Source organism: Ranitomeya imitator, chromosome 5 (assembly GCF_032444005.1).
Source record: "Ranitomeya imitator isolate aRanImi1 chromosome 5, aRanImi1.pri, whole genome shotgun sequence".
Taxonomy (NCBI): Eukaryota; Metazoa; Chordata; class Amphibia; order Anura; family Dendrobatidae; genus Ranitomeya; species Ranitomeya imitator.
Window position 1 is genome coordinate 295,552,461 of NC_091286.1, and position 17,895 is coordinate 295,570,355.

Sequence of the window (17,895 nt, forward strand, 5' to 3'; positions counted from 1 at the left end):
AGAAGGGAAGGAGCGCAATTTGACTTTTGGAGCTAATTTTACATTCAAAAAGTGAAATGGCGCTCCGTCCCTTCTGAGCCCTGCCGTGCGCCCAAACATTGGTTTATAACCACATATGAGGTATCAGTGTACTCAGGAAAAATTGTCCAACAGATTTTAGGATGCATTTTATCCTGTTGCCCATTTGAAAATTAAAAAATTTAGGCTAAAATCAAATGTTTGTGAAAAAAAGTACTTTTTCATTTTTAAAGATCAATTTGTGAAGCACCTGGGGGTTCAATATGCTCACTGCCCATCTAGATCTAGATTTGAATTGAAAATCAGCTCAAATTGTTAGCAGACACCATGTTGCGTTTGGAGAGCCCCTGTGTGCATAAACATTGGAGCTGCCCCACAAGTAACCCCATTTTGGAAACTAGGCCCCCCAGGGAATGTATCTAGATGCATAGTGAGCACTTTGAACCCCCAGGTGCTTCACAAATTGATCCGGAAAAATGAAAAAAAAAAAATTTGTGGAGAAGAAAATGACTTTTTATTTTTATGGATAAATTTGTGAAGCACTTGGGGGTTGATGCTCACTATGCATCTAGATACGTCCCTTGGGGGGTCTAGTTTCCAAAATGGGGTCACTTGTGAGGGAGCTTCAATGTTTAGGCACACAGGGGCTCTCCATACGCGACATGGTGTCCACTAACAATTGGAGCTAATTTCCTCTAATGAATGCGCTATTTTCTGGAGTGGCTGTGAGTTCGAATTTGCAGCGTGGGGGGGCCACATTTGGGTCTCTCCACAATGAGGATTGCAGCCCCCCAACTGCAAAGTTGTACCTGGCTGGCAACCAAAAGTACGGCAAAGCTCCATGTCATTTTATTGGTAGAATTTAAAAAAAAAATGACGTGGGGCTTCGCCATATTATTGGTCCGGCCAGGTACAACTTGGCAGCTACGGACTGCCACCAACCCCCATCTGCCTCGTTGTACCTGGCTGACAACCAAAAACACAGCGAAGCCCTTTTATTTTTTCTAGGACAAATTCTAGAAAAAAAATGACATGGGGCTCCGCCATAAGGGACCCCCTATCCATCCATACACTGACCCCCGCCATAAGGGACCCCCTATCTATCCATACACCCCCCGCCATAAGGGACCCCCCAATCTATTCATACTTAACCCCCCGCAGTAAGGGATCCCCCTATCTATCCGTACACAGCCCCCTTCGCAGTAAGGGACCCCCTATCCATCCATACACAGGCCCCCGCCATAAGGGACCCCCTATACATCCATACACGGACCCCCGCCATAAGGGACCCCCTAGCCATCCATACACGGGCCCCAGTCATAAGGGACCCCCTATCCATCCATACACGGGCCCCCGCCATAAGGGACCCCCTATCCATCCATACACGGGCCCCCGCCATAAGGGACCCCCTATCCATCCATACACGGACCCCCGCCATAAGGGACCCCCTAGCCATCCATACACGGGCCCCCGTCATAAGGGACCCCCTATCCATCCATACACGGGCCCCCGCCATAAGGGACCTCCTATCCATCCATACATGGGCCCCCGCCATAAGGGACCCCCTATCCATCCATACACAGCCCCCGCGCCCTCTCCCCCCTCTGTGAGCCCCCCGCGCCCTCTCCCCCCTCTGAGTTCCCGCGTCCTCTCCCCCCTCTCTGAGTCCCCACGCCCTTTCTCCCCCGTCTTAGACCCACCGTGCCCTCTCCCCCCTCTCTGAGACCCCGCGCCCTCTCCTCCCTCTCTGAGCCCCCCCGCGCCCTCTCCCCCCCTCTCTGAGCCCTCCGTGCCCTGCACCCCCTGTCTGACCCCCCAACGCCCTGCCCCCCCCTGCGCCCCCTCCCCCCTAAAAAGTTAATACCGGTAGCAGTGTTCGCAGTCTGACCCCCCACGCCCTTCCCCCCTCTGAGCCCCCCCGCGCCCTATCCCCCCTAAAGGGTTAATACCAGTAGCAGTGTTGAACCCCCCCTAAAGGGTTAATACCGGTAGCTGTGTTACCCCCCTAAAGGGTTAATATCGGTAGCAGTGTTGGCCCCCCTTAAAGGGTTAATACCGGTAGCAGTGTTGCCCCCCCCAAAGGGTCAATACCAGTAGCAGTGTTGCCCCCCCTAAAGGGTTAATACCGGTAGCAGTGTTGCCCCCCTAAAGGGTTAATACCGGTAGTAATGTTGGCCCCCCCAAAGGGTTAATACCGGTAGCAGTGTTGGCCCCCCCTAAAGGGTTAATACCGGTAGCAGTGTTGGCCCCCTAAAGGGTTAATACCAGTAGCAGTGTTGCCCCCCCCAAAGGGTTAATACCGGTAGCAGTGTTGGCCCCCTAAAGGGTTAATACCGGTAGCAGTGTTGGCCCCCCTAAAGGGTTAATACCGGTGGCAGTGTTGCCCTCCCCCCTAAAGGGTTAATACCGGTAGCAATGTTGGCCCCCCCTAAAGGGTTAATACCGGTAGCAGTGTTGGCCCCCCTAAAGGGTTAATACCGGTAGCAGTGTTGCCCCCCCCCCAAAGGGTTAATACCGGTAGCAGTGTTGGCCCCCCTAAAGGGTTAATACTGGTAGCAGTGTTGGCCCCCCTAAAGGGTTAATACCGGTAGCAGTGTTGGCCCCCTAAAGGGTTAATACCGGTGGCAGTGTTGCCCTCCCCCCTAAAGGGTTAATACCGGTAGCAGTGTTGCCCCCCCCAAAGGGTTAATACCGGTAGCAGTGTTGGCCCCCTAAAGGGTTAATACCGGTAGCAGTGTTGGCGCCCCTAAAGGGTTAATACCGGTGGCAGTGTTGCCCTCCCCCCCTAAAGGGTTAATACCGGTAGCAGTGTTGCCCCCCCCAAAGGGTTAATACCGGTAGCAGTGTTGGCCCCCCTAAAGGGTTAATACCGGTAGTAATATTGGCCCCCCCTAAAGGGTTAATACCGGTAGCAGTGTTGGCCCCCCTAAAGGGTTAATACCGGTAGCAGTGTTGCCCCCCCCCTAAAGGGTTAATACCGCTAGCAGTGTTGGCTGTTATGGACCTGGTGGTTAGGAGCACCCGGAAAGACCTGATGGTTAAACTAACACAGGACAAGCTCTGGGAAGTGGGAGCTCTGCTGACCGCAACCCCTAATCCTATCACACACACTAGAAATAGCCGTGGAGCGTACCTAACTCTGCCTAGACGCCTCTTCACAGCCTAAGAGCTAACTAGCCCTAGCAGTGTTGGCCCCCCAAAGAGTTAATACCGGTAGCAATGTTGGCCCCCCTAAAGGGTTAATACCGGTAGCAGTGTTGGCCCCCCCTAAAGGGTTAATACCGGTAGCAGTGTTGGCCCCCCCAAAGGGTTAATACCGGTAGCAGTGTTGGCCCCCCCTAAAGGGTTAATACTGGTAGCAGTGTTGGCCCCCCCTAAAGGGTTAATACCGGTAGCAGTGTTGGCCCCCCAAAGGGTTAATACCGGTGGCAGTGTCGCCCTCCCCCCTAAAGGGTTAATACCGGTAGCAGTGTTGCCCCCCCCCAAAGGGTTAATACCGGTAGCAGTGTTGGCCCCCTAAAGGGTTAATACCGATAGCAGTGTTGGCCCCCCTAAAGGGTTAATACCGGTGGCAGTGTTGCCCTCCCCCCTAAAGGGTTAATACCGGTAGCAGTGTTGCCCCCCCCAAAGGGTTAATACCGGTAGCAGTGTTGGCCCCCCTAAAGGGTTAATACCGGTAGTAATATTGGCCCCCCCCCTAAAGGGTTAATACCGGTAGCCGTGTTGGCCCCCCTAAAGGGTTAATACCGGTAGCAGTGTTGCCCCCCCCTACAGGGTTAATACCGCTAGCAGTGTTGGCTGTTATGGACCTGGTGGTTAGGAGCACCCGGAAAGACCTGATGGTTAAACTAACACAGGACAAGCTCTGGGAAGTGGGAGCTCTGCTGACCGCAACCCCTAATCCTATCACACACACTAGAAATAGCCGTGGAGCGTACCTAACTCTGCCTAGACGCCTCTTCACAGCCTAAGAGCTAACTAGCCCTAGAGATAGAAAATAAAGCCTACCTTGCCTCAGAGAAATTCCCCAAAGGAAAAGGCAGCCCCCCACATATATTGACTGTGAGTTAAGATGAAAGTCACAAACACAGAAATGAAACAGGTTTCAGCAAAGGAGGCCAGACTAACTAAACAGACTGAGGATAGGAAAGGTATCTTTGCGGTCAGCACAAAAAACTACAAAAAGGCCACGCAGAGTGTGCAAAAAGACCTCCGCACCGACTCACGGTGCGGAGGTGCCACGCTGCATCCCAGAGCTACCAGCTAGCAAGGCAAAATCATGATAGCAAGCTGGACAAGAAAACAATGAACAAATAATTAACTAGCAGGGACTTAGCTTCTGCTGGAGTAGACAGGTCACCAGAAAGATCCAAGAGCGAACTGAACCAGTACAAGAACATTGACAGCTGGCATGGAGTAACGATCTGAGTGGAGTTAAATAGAGCAGCCAGCCAAAGAATAAACTAAGTCACCTGTGGAAGGAACCTCAGAAGCAGCAGCTCCACTCACAGCCACCAGAGGGAGTCCATGGACAGAACTCGCCAAAGTACCATTCATGACCACAGGAGGGAGTTCGATAACAGAATTCACAACAGTACCCCCCCCCTTGAGGAGGGGTCACCGAACCCTCAACAGAGCCCCCAGGCCGATAAGGACGAGCCAAATGAAAGGCACGAACTAGATCGGCAGCATGAACATCAGAGGCAAAAACCCAGGAATTATCTTCCTGACCATAACCCTTCCACTTGACCAGGTACTGGAGTTTCCGTCTCGAAATACGAGAATCCAAAATCTTCTCCACCACATACTCCAACTCCCCCTCAACCAACACCGGGGCAGGAGGATCAACGGAGGGAACCATAGGCGTCACGTATCTCCGCAATAACGACCTATGGAACACATTATGGATGGCAAAAGAAGCTGGAAGGGCCAAACGAAATGACACAGGATTGAGTACTTCAGAAATCTTATACGGACCAATGACACGAGGCTTAAACTTAGGAGAGGAAACCTTCATAGGAACATAACGAGACGACAACCAAACCAAATCCCCAACACGAAGTCGGGGACCAACACAGCGCCGGCGGTTAGCGAAACGTTGAGCCTTCTCCTGGGACAATGTCAAATTGTCCACCACATGAGTCCAAATCTGCTGCAACCTGTCCACCACAGTATCCACACCAGGACAGTCCAAAGGCTCAACCTGCCCTGAAGAGAAACGAGGATGAAAACCAGAATTACAGAAAAAAGGCGAAACCAAAGTAGCCGAGCTGGCCCGATTATGAAGGGCGAACTCAGCCAAAGGCAAGAAGGACACCCAATCATCCTGATCAGCAGAAACAAAGCATCTCAGATATGTTTCCAAAGTCTGATTAGTTCGTTCGGTTTGGCCATTTGTCTGAGGATGGAAAGCCGAAGAAAAAGACAAATCAATGCCCATCTTAGCACAAAAGGACCGCCAAAACCTCGAAACAAACTGGGAACCTCTGTCCGAGACGATGTTCTCCGGAATGCCATGCAAACGAACCACATGCTGGAAAAACAATGGCACCAAATCAGAAGAGGAAGGCAATTTAGACAAGGGTACCAAATGGACCATCTTAGAGAAGCGATCACAAACCACCCAAATGACCGACATCCTTTGAGAGACAGGGAGATCTGAAAAAAAATCCATGGAAATATGCGTCCAGGGCCTCTTCGGGACCGGCAAGGGCAAAAGCAACCCACTGGTATGAGAACAGCAGGGCTTAGCCCGAGCACAAGTCCCACAGAACTGCACAAAAGAACGCACATCCCGTGACAAAGAAGGCCACCAAAAGGATCTAGCCACCAAATCTCTGGTACCAAAGATTCCAGGATGACCAGCCAACACCGAACAATGAACCTCAGAGATAACTCTACTAGTCCATCTATCAGGGACAAACAGTTTCTCCGCTGGACAACGGTCAGGTCTATCAGCCTGAAACTTCTGCAGCACCCGCTGCAAATCAGGGGAGATGGCAGACAAAATTACCCCCTCTTTGAGAATACCCGCCGACTCAGGAACACCCGGAGAGTCAGGCACAAAACTCCTTGACAGGGCATCAGCCTTCACATTCTTAGAGCCTGGAAGGTACGAAACCACAAAATCAAAACGGGAGAAAAACAGCGACCATCGAGCCTGTCTAGGATTCAACCGTTTGGCAGACTCGAGATAAGTCAAATTCTTGTGATCCGTCAAGACCACCACGCGATGCTTGGCACCTTCAAGCCAATGTCGCCACTCCTCGAATGCCCACTTCATGGCCAACAACTCTCGATTGCCAACATCATAATTGCGCTCACGCAAGCGCCGATCGATCTGAATGGCCAAGGACATAGACTCATTCAGACCAGCAGGTGTGGGAAATCCCACCATGACATGCTTAAGGGTTTCAGAAAGACCCTTTCTGAAAATTGCCGCCAGGGCACACTCATTCCACTGAGTAAGCACAGACCACATTCTAAACTTCTGACAATATACCTCCGCTTCATCCTGACCCTGACACAAAGCCAGCAAGATCTTCTCTGCCTGATCCACTGAATTTGGTTCATCATAAAGCAATCCAAGTGCCAGAAAAAACGCATCTACATCACGCAATGCAGGATCCCCTGGTGCAAGGGAAAATGCCCAGTCTTGAGGGTCGCCACGCAACAAAGAAATAATGATTTTTACTTGTTGAGCGGGGTCACCAGAGGAGCGGGGTTTCAAAGCAAGAAAGTTTACAATTATTTTTGAAATTCAGGAACTTAGATCTATCCCCAGAAAACAAATCAGGAATTGGAATTCTAGGCTCTAACATCGGATTCTGAACCACAAAATCTTGAATGTTTTGTACCCTTGCAGTGAGATGATCCACACAAGAGGACAGACCTTGAATGTCCATATCTACACCTGTGTCCTGAACCACCCAGAGGTTAAGGGGAAAAGAAAGACAAAATACACTGCAGAGAAAAAAAAATGGTCTCAGAACTTCTCTTATCCCTCTATTGAGATGCATTAACAATTCGGGCCAGCTGTACTGTTATGGACCTGGTGGTTAGGAGCACCCGGAAAGACCTGATGGTTAAACTAACACAGGACAAGCTCTGGGAAGTGGGAGCTCTGCTGACCGCAACCCCTAATCCTATCACACACACTAGAAATAGCCGTGGAGCGTACCTAACTCTGCCTAGACGCCTCTTCACAGCCTAAGAGCTAACTAGCCCTAGAGATAGAAAATAAAGCCTACCTTGCCTCAGAGAAATTCCCCAAAGGAAAAGGCAGCCCCCCACATATATTGACTGTGAGTTAAGATGAAAGTCACAAACACAGAAATGAAACAGGTTTCAGCAAAGGAGGCCAGACTAACTAAACAGACTGAGGATAGGAAAGGTATCTTTGCGGTCAGCACAAAAAACTACAAAAAGACCACGCAGAGTGTGCAAAAAGACCTCCGCACCGACTCACGGTGCGGAGGTGCCACTCTGCATCCCAGAGCTACCAGCTAGCAAGGCAAAATCATGATAGCAAGCTGGACAAGAAAACAATGAACAAATAATTAACTAGCAGGGACTTAGCTTCTGCTGGAGTAGACAGGTCACCAGAAAGATCCAAGAGCGAACTGAACCAGTACAAGAACATTGACAGCTGGCATGGAGTAACGAACTGAGTGGAGTTAAATAGAGCAGCCAGCCAAAGAATAAACTAAGTCACCTGTGGAAGGAACCTCAGAAGCAGCAGCTCCACTCACAGCCACCAGAGGGAGTCCATGGACAGAACTCGCCGAAGTACCATTCATGACCACAGGAGGGAGTTCGATAACAGAATTCACAACAGTTGGCCCCCCAAAGGGTTAATACCAGTAGCAGTGTTGCCCCCCTAAAGGGTTAATACCGGTAGCAGTGTTGCCCCCCCTAAAGGGTTAATACCGCTAGCAGTGTTGCCCACCAAAGGGTTAATACCGGTAGCAGTGTTGCCCCCCAAAGGGTAAATACCGGTAGCAGTGTTGTCCCCCAAAGGGTTAATACCGGTAGCAGTGTTGGCCCCTCTAAAGGGTTAATACCGGTAGCAGTGTTGCCCCCCCTAAAGGGTTAATTCCGGTAGCAGTGTTGCGCCCCCCTAAAGGGTTAATACCGGTAACAGTGTTGCCCCCCCCCAAAGGGTTAATACCGGTAGTAATGTTGGCCCCCCCTAAAGGGTTGATACCGGTAGCAGTGTTGGCCCCCCCAAAGGGTTAATACCGGTTGCAGTGTTGGCCCCCCTAAAGGGTTAATACCGGTAGTAATGTTGCCCCCCCTAAAGGTTTAATACCGGTAGCAGTGTTGGCCCCCCCAAAGGGTTAATACCGGTAGCAGTGTTGCCCCCCCCACAGGGTTAATACCGGTAGCAGTGTTGGCCCCCCTAAAGGGTTAATACCGGTAGCAGTGTTGCCCCCCCAAAGGGTTAATACCGGTAGCAGTGTTGCCCCCCCCCCAAAGGGTTAACACCGGTAGCAGTGTTGACCCCTAAAGGGTTAATACCGGTAGCAGTGTTGCGCCCCCCCCCAAAGGGTTAATACCGGTAGCAGTGTTGCCCCCCTAAAGGGTTAATACCGGTAGCAGTGTTGCCCCCCCCTAAAGGGTTAATACCGGTAGCAGTGTTGCCCCCCCTAAAGGGTTAATACCGGTAGCAGTGTTGCGCCCCCCCCCCCCCAAAGGGTTAATACCGGTAGCAGTGTTGCCCCCCCCAAAGGGTTAATACCGGTTGCAGTGTTGGCCCTCCTAAAGGGTTAATACCGGTAGTAATGTTGCCCCCACTAAAGGGTTAATACCGGTAGCCGTGTTGGCCCCCCCAAAGGGTTAATACCGGTAGCAGTGTTGCCCCCCCAAAGGGTTAATACCGGTAGCAGTGTTGGCCCCCCCAAAGGGTTAATACCGGTAGCAGTGTTGGTCCCCCCAAAGGGTTAATACCGGTAGCAGTGTTGGCCCCCCCTAAAGGGTTAATACCGGTAGCAGTGTTGGCCCCCCCTAAAGGGTTAATACCGGTAGCAGTGTTGGCCCCCTAAAGGGTTAATACCGGTGGCAGTGTTGCCCTCCCCCCCTAAAGGGTTAATACCGGTAGCAGTGTTGCCCCCCCCCCAAAGGGTTAATACCGGTAGCAGTGTTGCCCCCCTAAAGGGTTAATACCGGTAGCAGTGTTGGCCCCCTAAAGGGTTAATAACGGTAGCAGTGTTGGCCCCCCTAAAGGGGTTAATACCGGTGGCAGTGTTGCCCTCCCCCCTAAAGGGTTAATACCGGTAGCAGTGTTGCCCCCCCAAAGGGTTAATACCGGTAGCAGTGTTGCCCCCCCTAAAGGGTTAATACCGGTAGCAGTGTTGACCCCCTAAAGGGTTAACACCGGTAGCAGTGTTGCCCCCCCCAAAGGGTTAATACCGGTAGCAGTGTTGCCCCCCTAAAGGGTTACTACCGGTAGCAGTGTTGCCCCCCCTAAAGGGTTAACACCGGTAGCAGTGTTGCCCCCCCTAAAGGGTTAATACCGGTAGCAGTGTTGCCCCCCCAAAGGGGTAATACCGGTAGTAATGTTGGCCCCCCCTAAAGGGTTAATACCGGTAGCAGTGTTGGCCCCCCCAAAGGGTTAATACCGGTTGCAGTGTTGGCCCCCTAAAGGGTTAATACCGGTAGCAGTGTTGCCCCCCCAAAGGGTTAATACCGGTAGCAGTGTTGGCCCCCTAAAGGGTTAATACCGGTAGCAGTGTTGCCCCCCCCCTAAAGGGTTAATACCGGTGGCAGTGTTGCCCTCCCCCCCTAAAGGGTTAATACCGGTAGCAGTGTTGCCCCCCCAAAGGGTTAATACCGGTAGCAATGTTGCCCCCCCCAAAGGGTTAATACCGGTAGCAGTGTTGGCCCCCTAAAGGGTTAATACCGGTAGCAGTGTTGGCCCCCTAAAGGGTTAATACCGGTAGCAGTGTTGGCCCCCCTAAAGGGTTAATACCGGTGGCAGTGTTGCCCTCCCCCCTAAAGGGTTAATACCGGTAGCAGTGTTGCCCCCCCCAAAGGGTTAATACCGGTAGCAGTGTTGCCCCCCCCCAAAGGGTTAATACCGCTAGCAGTGTTGACCCCCTAAAGGGTTAATACCGGAAGCAGCATTGCCCCCCCCCAAAGGGTTACTACCGGTAGCAGTGTTGCCCCCCTAAAGGGTTAATACCGGTAGCAGTGTTGCCCCCCCCCTAAAGGGTTAATACCGGTAGCAGTGTTGCCCCCCCTAAAGGGTTAATACCGGTAGCAGTGTTGCCCCCCCCCCAAAGGGTTAATACCGGTAGCAGTGTTGCCCCCCTAAAGGGTTAATACCGGTAGCAGTGTTGCCCCCCCCTAAAGGGTTAATACCGGTAGCAGTGTTGCCCCCCCCCCTAAAGGGTTAATACCGGTAGCAGTGTTCCCCCCCCAAAGGGTTAATGCCGGTAGTAATGTTGGCCCCCCTAAAGGGTTAATACCGGTAGCAGTGCTGGCCCCCCCAAAAGGGTTAATACCGGTTGCAGTGTTGGCCCTCCTAAAGGGTTAATACCGGTAGTAATGTTGCCCCCCCCCCTAAAGGGTTAATACCGGTAGCAGTGTTGCCCCCCCCCAAAGGGTTAATACCGGTAGCAGTGTTGCCCCCCCCAAAGGGTTAATACCGGTAGCAGTGTTGGCCCCCTCCAAAGGGTTAATACCGGTAGCAGTGTTGGCCCCCCTAAAGGGTTAATACCGGTAGCAGTGTTGGCCCCCCCTAAAGGGTTAATACCGGTAGCAGTGTTGGCCCCCTAAAGGGTTAATACCGGTAGCAGTGTTGCCCCCCCCCCCAAAGGGTTAATACCGGTAGCAGTGTTGGCCCCCTAAAGGGTTAATACCGGTAGCAGTGTTGGCCCCCCTAAAGGGTTAATACCGGTGGCAGTATTGCCCTCCCCCCTAAAGGGTTAATACCGGTAGCAGTGTTGCCCCCCCCCAAAGGGTTAATACCGGTAGCAGTGTTGCCCCCCCTAAAGGGTTAATACCGGTAGCAGTGTTGACCCCCTAAAGGGTTAACACCGGTAGCAGTGTTGCCCCCCCAAAGGGTTAATACCGGTAGCAGTGTTGCCCCCCTAAAGGGTTAATACCGGTAGCAGTGTTGCCCCCCCCTAAAGGGTTAATACCGGTAGCAGTGTTGCCCCCCCTAAAGGGTTAATACTGGTAGCAGTGTTGCCCCCCCTCCCAAAGGGTTAATACTGGTAGTAATGTTGGCCCCCCCCCTAAAGGGTTAATACCGGTAGCAGTGTTGGCCTCCCCAAAGGGTTAATACCGGTTGCAGTGTTGGCCCACCTAAAGGGTTAATACCGGTAGTAATGTTGCCCCCCCTAAAGGGTTAATACTGGTAGCAGTGTTGCCCCCCCCAAAGGGTTAATACCGGTAGCAGTGTTCCCCTCCCCCCCTAAAGGGTTAATACCGGTAGCAGTGTTGCCCCCCCAAAGGGTTAATACCGGTAGCAGTGTTGCCCCCCCAAAGGGTTAATACCGGTAGCAGTGTTGGCTCCCTAAAGGGTTAATACCGGTAGCAGTGTTGGCCCCCCCTAAAGGGTTAATACCGGTGGCAGTGTTGCCCTCCCCCCTAAAGGGTTAATACCGGTAGCAGTGTTGCCCCCCAAAGGGTTAATACCGGTAGCAGTGTTGGCCCCCTAAAGGGTTAATACCGGTAGCAGTGTTGGCCCCCTAAAGGGTTAATACTGGTAGCAGTGTTGCCCCCCCTCCCAAAGGGTTAATACTGGTAGTAATGTTGGCCCCCCCCTAAAGGGTTAATACCGGTAGCAGTGTTGGCCTCCCCAAAGGGTTAATACCGGTTGCAGTGTTGGCCCACCTAAAGGGTTAATACCGGTAGTAATGTTGCCCCCCCTAAAGGGTTAATACTGGTAGCAGTGTTGCCCCCCCCAAAGGGTTAATACCGGTAGCAGTGTTGCCCCCCCCCAAAGGGTTAATACCGGTAGCAGTGTTGCCCCCCCCCCCAAAGGGTTAATACCGGTAGCAGTGTTGGCCCCCCTAAAGGGTTAATACCGGTAGCAGTGTTGGCCCCCCTAAAGGGTTAATACCGGTAGCAGTGTTGGCCCCCTAAAGGGTTAATACCGGTGGCAGTGTTCCCCTCCCCCCCTAAAGGGTTAATACCGGTAGCAGTGTTGCCCCCCCAAAGGGTTAATACCGGTAGCAGTGTTGGCTCCCTAAAGGGTTAATACCGGTAGCAGTGTTGGCCCCCCCTAAAGGGTTAATACCGGTGGCAGTGTTGCCCTCCCCCCTAAAGGGTTAATACCGGTAGCAGTGTTGGCCCCCTAAAGGGTTAATACCGGTAGCAGTGTTGGCCCCCTAAAGGGTTAATACCGGTAGCAGTGTTGGCCCCCCTAAAGGGTTAATACCGGTGGCAGTGTTGCCCTCCCCCCTAAAGGGTTAATACCGGTAGCAGTGTTGGCCCCCCCTAAAGGGTTAATACCGGTGGCAGTGTTGCCCTCCCCCCCTAAAGGGTTAATACCGCTAGCAGTGTTGGCTGTTATGGACCTGGTGGTTAGGAGCACCCGGAAAGACCTGATGGTTAAAATATCACAGGACAAGCTCTGGGAAGTGGGAGCTCTGCTGACCGCAACCCCTAATCCTATCACACACACTAGAAATAGCCGTGGAGCGTACCTAACTCTGCCTAGACGCCTCTTCACAGCCTAAGAGCTAACTAGCCCTAGAGATAGAAAATAAAGCCTACCTTGCCTCAGAGAAGTTCCCCAAAGGAAAAGGCAGCCCCCCACATATATTGACTGTGAGTTAAGATGAAAGTCACAAACACAGAAATGAAACAGGTTTCAGCAAAGGAGGCCAGACTAACTAAACAGACTGAGGATAGGAAAGGTATCTTTGCGGTCAGCACAAAAAACTACAAAAAGGCCACGCAGAGTGTGCAAAAAGACCTCCGCACCGACTCACGGTGCGGAGGTGCCACGCTGCATCCCAGAGCTACCAGCTAGCAAGGCAAAATCATGATAGCAAGCTGGACAAGAAAACAATGAACAAATAATTAACTAGCAGGGACTTAGCTTCTGCTGGAGTAGACAGGTCACCAGAAAGATCCAAGAGCGAACTGAACCAGTACAAGAACATTGACAGCTGGCATGGAGTAACGATCTGAGTGGAGTTAAATAGAGCAGCCAGCCAAAGAATAAACTAAGTCACCTGTGGAAGGAACCTCAGAAGCAGCAGCTCCACTCACAGCCACCAGAGGGAGTCCATGGACAGAACTCGCCAAAGTACCATTCATGACCACAGGAGGGAGTTCGATAACAGAATTCACAACAGTACCCCCCCCCCCTTGAGGAGGGGTCACCGAACACTCAACAGAGCCCCCAGGCCGATAAGGACGAGCCAAATGAAAGGCACGAACTAGATCGGCAGCATGAACATCAGAGGCAAAAACCCAGGAATTATCTTCCTGACCATAACCCTTCCACTTGACCAGGTACTGGAGTTTCCGTCTCGAAATACGAGAATCCAAAATCTTCTCCACCACATACTCCAACTCCCCCTCAACCAACACCGGGGCAGGAGGATCAACGGAGGGAACCATAGGCGCCACGTATCTCCGCAATAACGACCTATGGAACACATTATGGATGGCAAAAGAAGCTGGAAGGGCCAAACGAAATGACACAGGATTGAGTACTTCAGAAATCTTATACGGACCAATGACACGAGGCTTAAACTTAGGAGAGGAAACCTTCATAGGAACATAACGAGACGACAACCAAACCAAATCCCCAACACGAAGTCGGGGACCAACACAGCGCCGGTGGTTAGCGAAACGTTGAGCCTTCTCCTGGGACAATGTCAAATTGTCCACCACATGAGTCCAAATCTGCTGCAACCTGTCCACCACAGTATCCACACCAGGACAGTCCGAAGGCTCAACCTGCCCTGAAGAGAAACGAGGATGAAAACCAGAATTACAGAAAAAAGGCGAAACCAAAGTAGCCGAGCTGGCCCGATTATTAAGGGCGAACTCAGCCAAAGGCAAGAAGGACACCCAATCATCCTGATCAGCAGAAACAAAGCATCTCAGATATGTTTCCAAAGTCTGATTAGTTCGTTCGGTTTGGCCATTTGTCTGAGGATGGAAAGCCGAAGAAAAAGACAAATCAATGCCCATCTTAGCACAAAAGGACCGCCAAAACCTCGAAACAAACTGGGAACCTCTGTCCGAGACGATGTTCTCCGGAATGCCATGCAAACGAACCACATGCTGGAAAAACAATGGCACCAAATCAGAAGAGGAAGGCAATTTAGACAAGGGTACCAAATGGACCATCTTAGAGAAGCGATCACAAACCACCCAAATGACCGACATCCTTTGAGAGACAGGGAGATCTGAAAAAAAATCCATGGAAATATGCGTCCAGGGCCTCTTCGGGACCGGCAAGGGCAAAAGCAACCCACTGGCATGAGAACAGCAGGGCTTAGCCCGAGCACAAGTCCCACAGAACTGCACAAAAGAACGCACATCCCGTGACAAAGAAGGCCACCAAAAGGATCTAGCCACCAAATCTCTGGTACCAAAGATTCCAGGATGACCAGCCAACACCGAACAATGAACCTCAGAGATAACTCTACTAGTCCATCTATCAGGGACAAACAGTTTCTCCGCTGGACAACGGTCAGGTCTATCAGCCTGAAACTTCTGCAGCACCCGCCGCAAATCAGGGGAGATGGCAGACAAAATTACCCCCTCTTTGAGAATACCCGCCGGCTCAGGAACACCCGGAGAGTCAGGCACAAAACTCCTTGACAGGGCATCAGCCTTCACATTCTTAGAGCCCGGAAGGTACGAAACCACAAAATCAAAACGGGAGAAAAACAGCGACAATCGAGCCTGTCTAGGATTCAACCGTTTGGCAGACTCGAGATAAGTCAAATTCTTGTGATCCGTCAAGACCACCACGCGATGCTTGGCACCTTCAAGCCAATGTCGCCACTCCTCGAATGCCCACTTCATGGCCAACAACTCTCGATTGCCAACATCATAATTGCGCTCACGCAAGCGCCGATCGATCTGAATGGCCAAGGACATAGCCTCATTCAGACCAGCAGGTGTGGGAAATCCCACCATGACATGCTTAAGGGTTTCAGAAAGACCTTTTCTGAAAATTGCCGCCAGGGCACACTCATTCCACTGAGTAAGCACAGACCACATTCTAAACTTCTGACAATATACCTCCGCTTCATCCTGACCCTGACACAAAGCCAGCAAGATCTTCTCTGCCTGATCCACTGAATTTGGTTCATCATAAAGCAATCCAAGCGCCAGAAAAAACGCATCTACATCACGCAATGCAGGATCCCCTGGTGCAAGGGAAAATGCCCAGTCTTGAGGGTCGCCACGCAACAAAGAAATAATGATTTTTACTTGTTGAGCGGGGTCACCAGAGGAGCAGGGTTTCAAAGCAAGAAAGTTTACAATTATTTTTGAAATTCAGGAACTTAGATCTATCCCCAGAAAACAAATCAGGAATTGGAATTCTAGGCTCTAACATCGGATTCTGAACCACAAAATCTTGAATGTTTTGTACCCTTGCAGTGAGATGATCCACACAAGAGGACAGACCTTGAATGTCCATATCTACACCTGTGTCCTGAACCACCCAGAGGTTAAGGGGAAAAGAAAGACAAAACACACTGCAGAGAAAAAAAAATGGTCTCAGAACTTCTCTTATCCCTCTATTGAGATACATTACCAATTCGGGCCAGCTGTACTGTTATGGACCTGGTGGTTAGGAGCACCCGGAAAGACCTGATGGTTAAACTAACACAGGACAAGCTCTGGCAAGTGGGAGCTCTGCTGACCGCAACCCCTAATCCTATCACACACACTAGAAATAGCCGTGGAGCGTACCTAACTCTGCCTAGACGCCTCTTCACAGCCTAAGAGCTAACTAGCCCTAGAGATAGAAAATAAAGCCTACCTTGCCTCAGAGAAATTCCCCAAAGGAAAAGGCAGCCCCCCACATATATTGACTGTGAGTTAAGATGAAAGTCACAAACACAGAAATGAAACAGGTTTCAGCAAAGGAGGCCAGACTAACTAAACAGACTGAGGATAGGAAAGGTATCTTTGCGGTCAGCACAAAAAACTACAAAAAGGCCACGCAGAGTGTGCAAAAAGACCTCCGCACCGACTCACGGTGCGGAGGTGCCACGCTGCATCCCAGAGCTACCAGCTAGCAAGGCAAAATCATGATAGCAAGCTGGACAAGAAAACAATGAACAAATAATTAACTAGCAGGGACTTAGCTTCTGCTGGAGTAGACAGGTCACCAGAAAGATCCAAGAGCGAACTGAACCAGTACAAGAACATTGACAGCTGGCATGGAGTAACGATCTGAGTGGAGTTAAATAGAGCAGCCAGCCAAAGAATAAACTAAGTCACCTGTGGAAGGAACCTCAGAAGCAGCAGCTCCACTCACAGCCACCAGAGGGAGTCCATGGACAGAACTCGCCAAAGTACCATTCATGACCACAGGAGGGAGTTCGATAACAGAATTCACAACAGTACCCCCCCCCTTGAGGAGGGGTCACCGAACCCTCAACAGAGCCCCCAGGCCGATAAGGACGAGCCAAATGAAAGGCACGAACTAGATCGGCAGCATGAACATCAGAGGCAAAAACCCAGGAATTATCTTCCTGACCATAACCCTTCCACTTGACCAGGTACTGGAGTTTCCGTCTCGAAATACGAGAATCCAAAATCTTCTCCACCACATACTCCAACTCCCCCTCAACCAACACCGGGGCAGGAGGATCAACGGAGGGAACCATAGGCGTCACGTATCTCCGCAATAACGACCTATGGAACACATTATGGATGGCAAAAGAAGCTGGAAGGGCCAAACGAAATGACACAGGATTGAGTACTTCAGAAATCTTATACGGACCAATGACACGAGGCTTAAACTTAGGAGAGGAAACCTTCATAGGAACATAACGAGACGACAACCAAACCAAATCCCCAACACGAAGTCGGGGACCAACACAGCGCCGGCGGTTAGCGAAACGTTGAGCCTTCTCCTGGGACAATGTCAAATTGTCCACCACATGAGTCCAAATCTGCTGCAACCTGTCCACCACAGTATCCACACCAGGACAGTCCAAAGGCTCAACCTGCCCTGAAGAGAAACGAGGATGAAAACCAGAATTACAGAAAAAAGGCGAAACCAAAGTAGCCGAGCTGGCCCGATTATGAAGGGCGAACTCAGCCAAAGGCAAGAAGGACACCCAATCATCCTGATCAGCAGAAACAAAGCATCTCAGATATGTTTCCAAAGTCTGATTAGTTCGTTCGGTTTGGCCATTTGTCTGAGGATGGAAAGCCGAAGAAAAAGACAAATCAATGCCCATCTTAGCACAAAAGGACCGCCAAAACCTCGAAACAAACTGGGAACCTCTGTCCGAGACGATGTTCTCCGGAATGCCATGCAAACGAACCACATGCTGGAAAAACAATGGCACCAAATCAGAAGAGGAAGGCAATTTAGACAAGGGTACCAAATGGACCATCTTAGAGAAGCGATCACAAACCACCCAAATGACCGACATCCTTTGAGAGACAGGGAGATCTGAAAAAAAATCCATGGAAATATGCGTCCAGGGCCTCTTCGGGACCGGCAAGGGCAAAAGCAACCCACTGGTATGAGAACAGCAGGGCTTAGCCCGAGCACAAGTCCCACAGAACTGCACAAAAGAACGCACATCCCGTGACAAAGAAGGCCACCAAAAGGATCTAGCCACCAAATCTCTGGTACCAAAGATTCCAGGATGACCAGCCAACACCGAACAATGAACCTCAGAGATAACTCTACTAGTCCATCTATCA

General features: G+C 51.1%; 1 protein-coding gene across 3 annotated transcripts in view; it reads right to left on the minus strand.

Moving 5' to 3' along the window:
• LOC138637512 (uncharacterized) overlaps positions 1 to 17,895 on the minus strand; it is a 52,755-nt gene that overhangs the window by 22,317 nt on the left and 12,543 nt on the right. The window contains exon 1 of one of the 3 annotated variants that reach the window (XM_069726261.1): positions 7,733 to 8,072. The exons of 1 other annotated variant lie outside the window; for it this stretch is intronic. The gene's annotated coding sequence lies outside the window, so the exon portion shown is untranslated. Of the gene's footprint in view, positions 1 to 4,490; positions 4,618 to 7,732; positions 8,073 to 17,895 lie in introns of those variants that run through there. One more of the 3 variants, XM_069726262.1, reaches the window with a different exon arrangement.